The sequence below is a fragment of the Ranitomeya imitator genome, chromosome 6 (genome assembly GCF_032444005.1).
Source record: "Ranitomeya imitator isolate aRanImi1 chromosome 6, aRanImi1.pri, whole genome shotgun sequence".
Taxonomy (NCBI): Eukaryota; Metazoa; Chordata; class Amphibia; order Anura; family Dendrobatidae; genus Ranitomeya; species Ranitomeya imitator.
This window is the reverse complement of record NC_091287.1, coordinates 346,413,398-346,425,526: the sequence shown is the minus strand read 5'-3', so window position 1 is coordinate 346,425,526 and position 12,129 is coordinate 346,413,398.

Here is a 12,129-nt window from a genome sequence, read left to right as displayed (position 1 = left end):
TATATAAAGGAGTCCTTGGAGAAGGGTCATATTCACCCGTCGTCTTCACCATTGGGAGCAGGGTTCTTTTTTGTGGCCAAGAAGGATGGCTCTTTGAGACCTTGTATTGATTACCGCCTTCTTAATAAAATCACAGTGAAATTTCAGTATCCTTTGCCGCTGCTGTCTGATTTGTTTGCTCGGATTAAGGGGGCTAGTTGGTTCACCAAGATAGATCTTCGAGGGGCGTATAATCTTGTGCGAATTAAACAGGGCGATGAATGGAAAACAGCATTTACAGTGCCTACAAGTAGTATTCAACCCCCTGCAGATTTAGCAGGTTTAATAAGATGCAAATAAGTTAGAGCCTTCAAACTTCAAACAAGAGCAGGATTTATTAACAGATGCATAAATCTTACAAACCAAAAAGTTTTGTTGCTCAGTTAAATTTATATAAATTTTAAACATAAAAGTGTGGGTCAATTATTATTCAACCCCTAGGTTTAATATTTTGTGGAATAACCTTTGTTTGCAATTACAGCTAATAATCGTCTTTTATAAGACCTGATCAGGCCGGCACAGGTCTCTGGAGTTATCTTGGCCCACTCCTCCATGCAGATCTTCTCCAAGTTATCTAGGTTCATTGGGTGTCTCATGTGGACTTTAATCTTGAGCTCCTTCCACAAGTTTTCAATTGGGTTAAGGTCAGTAGACTGACTAGGCCACTGCAACACCTTGATTTTTTGCCTCTTGAACCAGGCCTTGGTTTTCTTGGCTGTGTGCTTTGGGTCGTTGTCTTGTTGGAAGATGAAATGACGACCCATCTTAAGACCCTTGATGGAGGAGCGGAGGTTCTTGGCCAAAATCTCCAGGTAGGCCGTGCTATCCATCTTCCCATGGATGCGGACCAGATGGCCAGGCCCCTTGGCTGAGAAACAGCCCCACAGCATGATGCTGCCACCACCATGCTTGACGGTAGGGATGGTATTCTTGGGGTCGTATGCAGTGCCATCCAGTCTCCAAACGTCACGTGTGTGGTTGGCACCAAAGATCTCGATCTTGGTCTCATCAGACCAGAGAACCTTCAACCAGTCAGTCTCAAGAGTCCTCCAAGTGATCATGAGCAAACTGTAGACGAGCCTTGACATGACGCTTTGAAAGTAAAGGTACCTTACGGGCTCGACTGGAATGGAGACCATTGCGGTGGAGTACGTTACTTATGGTATTGTTGTGAATTCTGTGGCAGAGCTCCCTCCTGTGGTCACAAGTGGTACTTCGGCTGATTCTCTCTGTGAGATTCCGTTGGTGGAGGAAAGTGGTACTGCGGCTTCTGAGTTTCCTTCCTCAGGTGATGTGGTGAAGTCGTTAGGTGCTGCTCTTTTTAACTCCACCTAGTGCTTTGATCCTGGCCTCCAGTCAATGTTCTAGTATTGGACCTGTTTCCTCCTGAATCGTTCCTGTGGCCTGCTGCTCTGCATAGCTAAGTTTTGCTTTGCTATTTTGTTTGCTGTTTTTTTCTGTCCAGCTTGTCTATTTGTTTTTTCCTGCTTGCTGGAAGCTCTGGGACGCAGAGGGTGTACCTCCGTGCCGTTAGTTCGGTACGGAGGGTCTTTTTGCCCCTTTGCGTGGTTTTTGTAGGGTTTTGTGTTGACCACAAAGTTACCTTTCCTATCTTCGCTCTGTTCAGAAAGTCGGGCCTCACTTTGCTAAATCTATTTCATCTCTGTGTTTGTATTTCATCTTTACTCACAGTCATTATATGTGGGTGGCTGCCTTTTCCTTTGGGGTATTTCTCTGAGGCAAGGTAGGCTTATTTTCTATCTTCAGGCTAGCTAGTTTCTCAGGCTGTGCCGAGTTGCATAGGGAGCGTTAGGCGCAATCCACGGCTGCCTCTAGTGTGGTTGGAGAGGATTAGGGATTGCGGTCAGCAGAGTTCCCACGTCTCAGAGCTCGTTCTATGTTTTTGGGTTATTGTCAGGTCACTGTATGTGCTCTGACCTCTATGTCCATTGTGGTACTGAATTACCTTATCATAACAGTACTGGAGGCCCAAAGTACTAATGATTCTCAATAGAGGGAAAAAAGAAGTTCTGAGACCATTTTTTTTCTCTGCACTGTGTTTTGCCTTTTTTTTCCCCTAGACATTTGGGTGGTTCAAGACACAGGTGTAGCGATGGACATTAAAGGTCTGTCTTCATGTGTGGATCAGCTCACGGCAAGAGTACAATATATTCAAGACTTTGTGGTTCAGAATTCTATGTTAGAACCGAGAATTCCTATTCCTGATTTGTTTTTTGGAGATAGAACTAAATTTCTGAGTTTCAAAAATAATTGTAAACTATTTCTGGCTTTGAAACCTCGCTCCTCTGGTGACCCAGTTCAACAAGTTAGGATCATTATTTCTTTTTTACGTGGCGACCCTCAGGACTGGGCATTTTCTCTTGCGTCAGGAGATCTTGCATTGGGTAATATCGATGCGTTTTTCCTGGCGCTCGGATTGCTGTACGATGAACCTAATTCAGTGGATCAGGCAGAGAAAAACTTGCTGGCTCTGTGTCAGGGTCAGGATGAGATAGAGGTATAGTGTCAGAAATTTAGAAAGTGGTCCGTACTCACTCAATGGAATGAAGGTGCGCTCGCAGCTATTTTCAGAAAAGGTCTCTCTGAAGCCCTTAAGGATGTCATGGTGGGATTTCCTATGCCTGCTGGTCTGAATGAGTCTATGTCTTTGGCCATTCAGATCGGTCGACGCTTGCGTGAGCGTAAATCTGTGCACCATTTGGTGGTATTACCTGAGCTTAGACCTGAGCCTGTGCAGTGCGGTAGGACTTTGACCAGAGTTGAACGGCAAGAACACAGACGTCTGAATGGGCTGTGTTTCTACTGTGGTGATTCCACTCATGCTATCTCTGATTGTCCTAAGCGCACTAAGCGGTTCGCTAGGTCTGCCACCATTGGTACGGTACAGTCAAAATTTCTTCTGTCCGTTACCTTGATCTGCTCTTTGTCATCGTATTCTGTTATGGCATTTGTGGATTCAGGCACTGCCCTGAATTTGATGGACTTGGAGTATGCTAGGCGTTGTGGGTTTTTCTTGGAGCCCTTGCAGTGTCCTATTCCATTGAGAGGAATTGATGCTACGCCTTTGGCCAAGAATAAGCCTCAGTACTGGACCCAGCTGACCATGTGCATGGCTCCTGCACATCAGGAGGTTATTCGCTTTCTGGTGTTGCATAATTTGCATGATGTGGTCGTGTTGGGGTTGCCATGGCTACAAGTCCATAATCCAGTATTAGATTGGAAATCCATGTCTGTGTCCAGCTGGGGTTGTCAGGGGGTACATGGTGATGTCCCATTTCTGACTATTTCGTCATCCACCCCTTCTGAGGTTCCAGAGTTCTTGTCTGATTACCGGGATGTATTTGATGAGCCCAAGTCCGATACCCTACCTCCGCATAGGAATTGTGATTGTGCTATCGATTTGATTCCTGGTAGTAAATTCCCAAAAGGTCGACTGTTTAATTTGTCTGTGCCTGAGCACGCCGCTATGCGGAGTTATGTGAAGGAGTCCTTGGAGAAGGGGCATATTCGCCCGTCATCGTCGCCATTAGGAGCAGGGTTCTTTTTTGTAGCCAAGAAGGATGGTTCACTGAGACCTTGTATAGATTACCACCTTCTAAATAAGATCACGGTTAAATTTCAGTACCCCTTGCCGTTGTTATCTGATTTGTTTGCTCGGATTAAGGGGGCTAGTTGGTTCACCAAGATAGATCTTCGTGGTGCGTATAATCTTGTGCGTATTAAGCGAGGCGATGAATGGAAAACTGCATTTAATATGCCCAAGGGCCATTTTGAGTATCTAGTAATGCCATTCGGACTTGCCAATGCTCCATCAGTGTTTCAGTCCTTTATGCATGACATCTTCCGAGAGTACCTGGATAAATTCCTGATTGTGTACTTGGATGACATTTTGATCTTCTCGGATGATTGGGAGTCTCATGTGAAGCAGGTCAGAACGGTGTTTCAGGTCCTGCGTGCTAATTCTTTGTTTGTGAAGGGATCAAAGTGTCTCTTTGGTGTTCAGAAGGTTTCATTTTTGGGGTTCATCTTTTCCCCTTCTACTATCGAGATGGACCCTGTTAAGGTCCAAGCCATCCATGATTGGACTCAGCCGACATCTCTGAAAAGTCTGCAAAAGTTCCTGGGCTTTGCTAATTTTTATCGTCGCTTCATCTGCAATTTTTCTAGTATTGCTAAACCATTGACCGATTTGACCAAGAAGGGTGCTGATGTGGTCAATTGGTCTTCTGCTGCTGTGGAAGCTTTTCAAGAGTTGAAGCGTCGTTTTTCTTCTGCCCCTGTGTTGTGTCAACCAGATGTTTCGCTTCCGTTCCAGGTCGAGGTTGATGCTTCTGAGATTGGAGCAGGGGCTGTTTTGTCACAGAGAGGTTCTGATTGCTCGGTGATGAAACCATGCGCCTTCTTTTCCAGGAAGTTTTCGCCTGCTGAGCGAAATTATGATGTGGGCAATCGAGAGTTGCTGGCCATGAAGTGGGCATTCGAGGAGTGGCGTCATTGGCTTGAAGGAGCTAACCATCGCGTGGTGGTCTTGACTGATCATAAGAACTTGACTTATCTCAAGTCCGCCAAGCGGTTGAATCCTAGACAGGCTCGTTGGTCGCTGTTTTTTGCCCGTTTTGACTTTGTGATTTCGTACCTCCCGGGCTCTAAAAATGTGAAGGCGGATGCTCTGTCTAGGAGTTTTGTGCCCGACTCTCCGGGTTTATCTGAGCCGGCGGGTATCCTCAAAGAGGGAGTAATTGTGTCTGCCATCTCCCCTGATTTGCGGCGGGTGCTGCAAAAATTTCAGGCTAATAAACCTGATCGTTGCCCAGCCGAGAAACTGTTTGTCCCTGATAGGTGGACGAATAAAGTTATCTCTGAGGTTCATTGTTCGGTGTTGGCCGGTCATTCTGGAATTTTTGGTACCAGAGAGTTAGTGGCTAGATCCTTTTGGTGGCCATCTCTGTCGCGGGATGTGCGTTCTTTTGTGCTGTCCTGTGGGATTTGTGCTCGGGCTAAGCCCTGCTGTTCTCGTGCCAGTGGGTTGCTTTTGCCCTTGCCGGTCCCGAAGAGGCCTTGGACACATATCTCTATGGATTTTATTTCAGATCTTCCCGTCTCTCAAAAGATGTCAGTCATTTGGGTGGTCTGTGATCGCTTCTCTAAGATGGTCCATTTGGTACCCTTGTCTAGATTGCCTTCCTCCTCTGATTTGGTGCCATTGTTCTTCCAGCATGTGGTTCGTTTACATGGCATTCCAGAGAATATCGTTTCTGACAGAGGTTCCCAGTTTGTTTCGAGGTTTTGGCGAGCCTTTTGTGGTAGGATGGGCATTGACTTGTCTTTTTCCTCGGCTTTCCATCCTCAGACTAATGGCCAGACCGAACGAACCAACCAGACCTTGGAAACATATCTGAGATGCTTTGTTTCTGCTGATCAGGATGACTGGGTGTCCTTTTTGCCTTTGGCTTAGTTCGCCCTTAATAATCGGGCCAGCTCGGCTACCTTGGTTTCGCCGTTTTTCTGCAACTCTGGGTTCCATCCTCGTTTCTCTTCAGGGCAGGTTGAGTCTTCGGACTGTCCTGGTGTGGATACTGTGGTGGACAGGTTGCAGCAGATTTGGACTCATGTAGTGGACAATTTGACCTTGTCCCAGGAGAAAGCTCAACGTTTCGCTAATCGCAGACGCTGTGTGGGTCCCCGACTTCGTGTTGGGGATTTGGTTTGGTTATCTTATCGTCATATTCCTATGAAGGTTTCCTCTCCTAAGTTTAAACCTCGTTTCATTGGTCCGTATAGGATTTCTGAGGTTCTTAATCCTGTGTCTTTTCGTCTGACCCTTCCAGATTCTTTTTCCATACATAACGTATTCCATAGGTCATTGTTGCGGAGATACGTGGCACCTATGGTTCCATCTGTTGATCCTCCTGCCCCGGTTTTGGTGGAGAGGGAGTTGGAGTATATTGTGGAGAAGATTTTGGATTCTCGTGTTTCAAGACGGAAACTCCAGTATCTGGTTAAGTGGAAGGGTTATGCTCAGGAAAATAATTCCTGGGTCTGTGCCTCTGATGTCCATGCTCCCGATCTTGTTCGTGCCTTTCATATGGCTCATCCTGGTCGTCCTGGGGGCTCTGGTGAGGGTTCGGTGACCCCTCCTCAAGGGGGGGTACTGTTGTGAATTCTGTGGCAGAGCTCCCTCCTGTGGTCACAAGTGGTACTTCGGCTGATTCTCTCTGTGAGATTCCGTTGGTGGAGGAAAGTGGTACTGCGGCTTCTGAGTTTCCTTCCTCAGGTGATGTGGTGAAGTCGTTAGGTGCTGCTCTATTTAACTCCACCTAGTGCTTTGATCCTGGCCTCCAGTCAATGTTCTAGTATTGGACCTGTTTCCTCCTGGATCGTTCCTGTGGCCTGCTGCTCTGCATAGCTAAGTTTTGCTTTGCTATTTTGTTTGCTGTTTTTTTCTGTCCAGCTTGTCTATTTGTTTTTTCCTGCTTGCTGGAAGCTCTGGGACGCAGAGGGTGTACCTCCGTGCCGTTAGTTCGGTACGGAGGGTCTTTTTGCCCCTTTGCGTGGTTTTTGTAGGGTTTTGTGTTGACCGCAAAGTTACCTTTCCTATCCTCGCTCTGTTCAGAAAGTCGGGCCTCACTTTGCTAAATCTATTTCATCTCTGTGTTTGTATTTCATCTTTACTCACAGTCATTATATGTGGGTGGCTGCCTTTTCCTTTGGGGTATTTCTCTGAGGCAAGGTAGGCTTATTTTCTATCTTCAGGCTAGCTAGTTTCTCAGGCTGTGCCGAGTTGCATAGGGAGCGTTAGGCGCAATCCACGGCTGCCTCTAGTGTGGTTGGAGAGGATTAGGGATTGCGGTCAGCAGAGTTCCCACGTCTCAGAGCTCGTTCTATGTTTTTGGGTTATTGTCAGGTCACTGTATGTGCTCTGACCTCTATGTCCATTGTGGTACTGAATTACCTTATCATAACAGGTATTGACTGAAACCAATGTCCCCACTGCCATGAGATCTTCCCGGAGCTCCTTCCTTGTTGTCCTTGGGTTAGCCTTGACTCTTCGGACAAGCCTGGCCTCAGCACGGGAGGAAACTTTCAAAGGCTGTCCAGGCCGTGGAAGGCTAACAGTAGTTCCATAAGCCTTCCACTTCCGGATGATGCTCCCAACAGTGGAGACAGGTAGGCCCAACTCCTTGGAAAGGGTTTTGTACCCCTTGCCAGCCTTGTGACCCTCCACGATCTTGTCTCTGATGGCCTTGGAATGCTCCTTTGTTTTTCCCATGTTGACCATGTATGAGTGCTGTTCACAAGTTTGGGGAGGGTCTTAAATAGTCAGAAAAGGCTGGAAAAAGAGATAATTAATCCAAACATGTGAAGCTCATTGTTCTTTGTGCCTGAACTACTTCTTAATACTTTAGGGGAACCAAACAGAATTCTGATGGGTTGAGGGGTTGAATAATAAATGACCCTCTGAAAAGACTTTTCACAATTTAAAAAAAAAAATAAACAAAGAAATAACATTCTTTTTTGCTGCAGTGCATTTCACAATTCCAGGCTGATCTACAGTCCAAATGTCACAATGCCAAGTTAATTTCAAATGTGTAAACCTGCTAAATCTGCATGGGGTTGAATACTACTTGTAGGCACTGTAATACGCCCGAGGGCCATTTTGAGTACCTGGTTATGCCATTCAGGCTTTCTAATGCTCCATCTGTGTTTCAGTCCTTTATGCATGACATCTTTCGAGAGTACCTGGATAGATTCATGATTGTATATTTGGATGACATTTTGGTCTTTTCGGATGATTGGGAGTCTTGTTATGTTTGCTAATGACAGGTGTTATGAAGGCAATCCAGAAACACAGTGTGCTTAGCGATCAGAGCGCACACAGTGATCTGACAAATACCCAAAAATACAAGAACGAGCTCTGAGATGTAGAAACTCTGTAGACTGCACACCTGATCCTATCCTAAACACAACTAAAAGCGGCTGTGGATTGCGCCTAACAACTACCTAGGCAACTCGGCACAGCCTAAGAAACTAGCTAGCCTGAAGATAGAAAAATAGGCCTGACTTGCCCCAGAGAAATTCCCCAAAGGAAAAGGCAGCCCCCCACATATAATGACTGTGAGTAAGATGAAAAGACAAAACGTAGGGATGAAATAGATTCAGCAAAGTGGGGCCCGATATTCTAGGACAGAGCGAGGACAGTAAAGCGAACTTTGCAGTCTACAAAAAACCCTAAAGCAAAACCACGCAAAGGGGGCAAAAAAACCCCACCGTGCCGAACTAACGGCACGGCGGTACACCCTTTGCGTCTCAGAGCTTCCAGCAAAACAAAAGACAAGCTGGACAGAAAAAAAGCAACAAAAAAGCAAAAGGCACTTAGCTATACAGAGCAGCAGGTCACAGGAACAATCAGGAGAAGCTCAGATCCAACACTGAAACATTGACAAGGAGCAAGGATAGCAGCATCAGGCGGAGTTAAGTAATGAAGCAGTTAACGAGCTCACCAGGACACCTGAGGGAGGAAGCTCAGAAGCTGCAGTACCACTTGTGACCACAGGAGTGAATTCAGCCACAGAATTCACAACAGTACCCCCCCCTTGAGGAGGGGTCACCGAACCCTCACCAGAGCCCCCAGGCCGACCAGGATGAGCCGCATGAAAGGCACGAACAAGATCGGAAGCATGAACATCAGAGGCAAAAACCCAGGAATTATCTTCCTGAGCATAACCCTTCCATTTAACCAGATACTGGAGTTTCCGTCTAGAAACACGAGAATCCAAAATCTTCTCCACAATATACTCCAATTCCCCCTCCACCAAAACCGGGGCAGGAGGCTCAACAGATGGAACCATAGGTGCCACGTATCTCCGCAACAACGACCTATGGAATACATTATGTATGGAAAAGGAGTCTGGGAGGGTCAAACGAAAAGACACAGGATTGAGAACCTCAGAAATCCTATACGGACCAATAAAACGAGGTTTAAATTTAGGAGAGGAAACCTTCATAGGAATATGACGAGAAGATAACCAAACCAGATCCCCAACACGAAGTCGGGGACCCACACGGCGTCTGCGATTAGCGAAAAGTTGAGCTTTCTCCTGGGACAAGATCAAATTGTCCACTACCTGAGTCCAGATCTGCTGCAACCTATCCACCACAGAATCCACACCAGGACAGTCCGAAGACTCAACCTGTCCTGAAGAGAAACGAGGATGGAACCCAGAATTGCAAAAAAATGGAGAAACCAAGGTAGCCGAGCTGGCCCGATTATTAAGGGTGAACTCATCCAACGGCAAAAAGGACACCCAATCATCCTGGTCTGCAGAAACAAAACATCTCAGATATGTTTCCAAGGTCTGATTGGTTCGTTCGGTCTGGCCATTAGTCTGAGGATGGAAAGCCGAGGAAAAGGATAGGTCAATGCCCATCCTACCACAAAAGGCTCGCCAAAACCTTGAAACAAACTGGGAACCTCTGTCAGAAACAATATTCTCAGGAATGCCATGCAACCGAACCACATGCTGAAAGAACAAAGGTACCAAATCAGAGGAGGAAGGCAATTTAGCCAAGGGCACCAGATGGACCATTTTAGAAAAGCGATCACAGACCACCCAAATGACTGACATCTTTTGAGAAACGGGAAGGTCAGAAATGAAATCCATCGAAATATGTGTCCAAGGCCTCTTTGGGACCGGCAAGGGCAAAAGCAACCCACTGGCACGAGAACAGCAGGGCTTAGCCCTAGCACAAATCCCACAGGACTGCACAAAAGTACGTACATCCCGTGACAGAGATGGCCACCAGAAGGATCTAGCCACTAACTCTCTGGTACCAAAGATTCCAGGATGACCAGCCAACACCGAACAATGAAGTTCAGAGATAAGTTTATTAGTCCACCTATCAGGGACGAACAGTTTCTCTGCTGGACAACGATCAGGTTTATTCGCCTGAAATTTTTGCAGCACCCGCCACAAATCAGGGGAGATGGCAGACACAATGACTCCTTCCTTGAGGATACCCGCTGGCTCAGATAAACCTGGAGAGTCGGGCACAAAACTCCTAGACAGAGCATCCGCCTTCACATTTTTAGAGCCCGGAAGGTACGAAATCACAAAGTCGAAGCGGGCAAAAAATAACAACCAACGGGCCTGTCTAGGATTCAAGCGCTTGGCAGACTCGAGATAAGTCAAGTTCTTATGATCAGTCAATACCACCACGCGATGCTTAGCTCCTTCAAGCCAATGACGCCACTCCTCGAATGCCCACTTCATGGCCAGCAACTCTCGATTGCCCACATCATAATTACGCTCAGCGGGCGAAAACTTCCTGGAAAAGAAAGCACATGGTTTCATCACTGAGCAATCAGAACCTCTCTGTGACAAAACCGCCCCTGCTCCAATCTCAGAAGCATCAACCTCGACCTGGAACGGAAGAGAAACATCTGGCTGACACAACACAGGGGCAGAACAAAAACGACGCTTCAACTCCTGAAAAGCTTCCACAGCAGCAGAAGACCAATTAACCAAATCAGCACCCTTCTTGGTTAAATCGGTCAATGGTTTGGCAATGCTAGAAAAATTACAGATGAAGCGACGATAAAAATTAGCAAAGCCCAGGAACTTTTGCAGACTTTTCAGAGATGTCGGCTGAATCCAATCCTGGATGGCTTGGACCTTAACTGGATCCATCTCGATAGTAGAAGGGGTAAAGATGAACCCAAAAAATGAAACTTTCTGCACACCGAAGAGACACTTTGATCCCTTCACAAACAAAGAGTTAGCACGCAGGACCTGAAAAACCATTCTGACCTGCTTCACATGAGACTCCCAATCATCTGAGAAGATCAAAATGTCATCCAAGTAAACAATCAGGAATTTATCCAGATACTCACGGAAGATGTCATGCATAAAAGACTGAAACACAGATGGAGCATTGGCAAGTCCGAACGGCATCACTAGATACTCAAAATGACCCTCGGGCGTATTGAATGCAGTTTTCCATTCATCTCCTTGCCTGATTCTCACCAGATTATACGCACCACGAAGATCTATCTTAGTGAACCAACTAGCCCCCTTAATCCGAGCAAACAAGTCAGATAACAATGGCAAGGGATACTGAAATTTAACAGTGATCTTATTAAGAAGGCGGTAATCAATACACGGTCTCAGCGAACCATCCTTCTTGGCTACAAAGAAGAACCCTGCTCCCAGTGGTGATGACGATGGGCGAATATGTCCCTTCTCCAGGGATTCCTTCACATAACTGCGCATAGCGGCGTGTTCGGGCACGGATAAATTAAATAATCGACCTTTAGGGAATTTACTACCAGGAATCAAATTGATAGCACAATCACAATCCCTATGCGGAGGTAGAGCATCGGACTTGGGCTCTTCAAATACATCCTGATAATCAGACAAGAACTCTGGGACCTCAGAAGGAGTGGATGACGAAATCGACAAAAATGGAACATCACCATGTACCCCCTGACAACCCCAGCTGGATACCGACATGGAATTCCAATCCAATACTGGATTATGGGTTTGTAGCCATGGCAACCCCAACACGACCACATCATGCAGATTATGCAACACCAGAAAGCGAATAACTTCCTGATGTGCAGGAGCCATGCACATGGTCAGCTGGGCCCCGTATTGAGGTTTATTCTTGGCCAAAGGTGTAGCATCAATTCCTCTCAATGGAATAGGACACCGCAAAGGCTCCAAGAAAAACCCACAACGTTTAGCATAATCCAAATCCATCAGATTCAGGGCAGCGCCCGAATCCACAAACGCCATGACAGAAAACGACGACAATGAGCATATCAAGGTAATGGACAGAAGGAATTTGGACTGTACAGTACCAATGACGGCAGACCTAGCGGACCGCTTAGTGCGCTTAGGACAATCAGAAATAGCATGAGTGGAATCACCACAGTAGAAACACAGACCATTCAGACGTCTGTATTCCTGCCGTTCAACTCTAGTCATAGTCCTATCGCACTGCATAGGCTCAGGTTTAACCTCAGGCAGTACCGCCAAATGGTGCACAGATTTACGCTCGCGCAAGCGT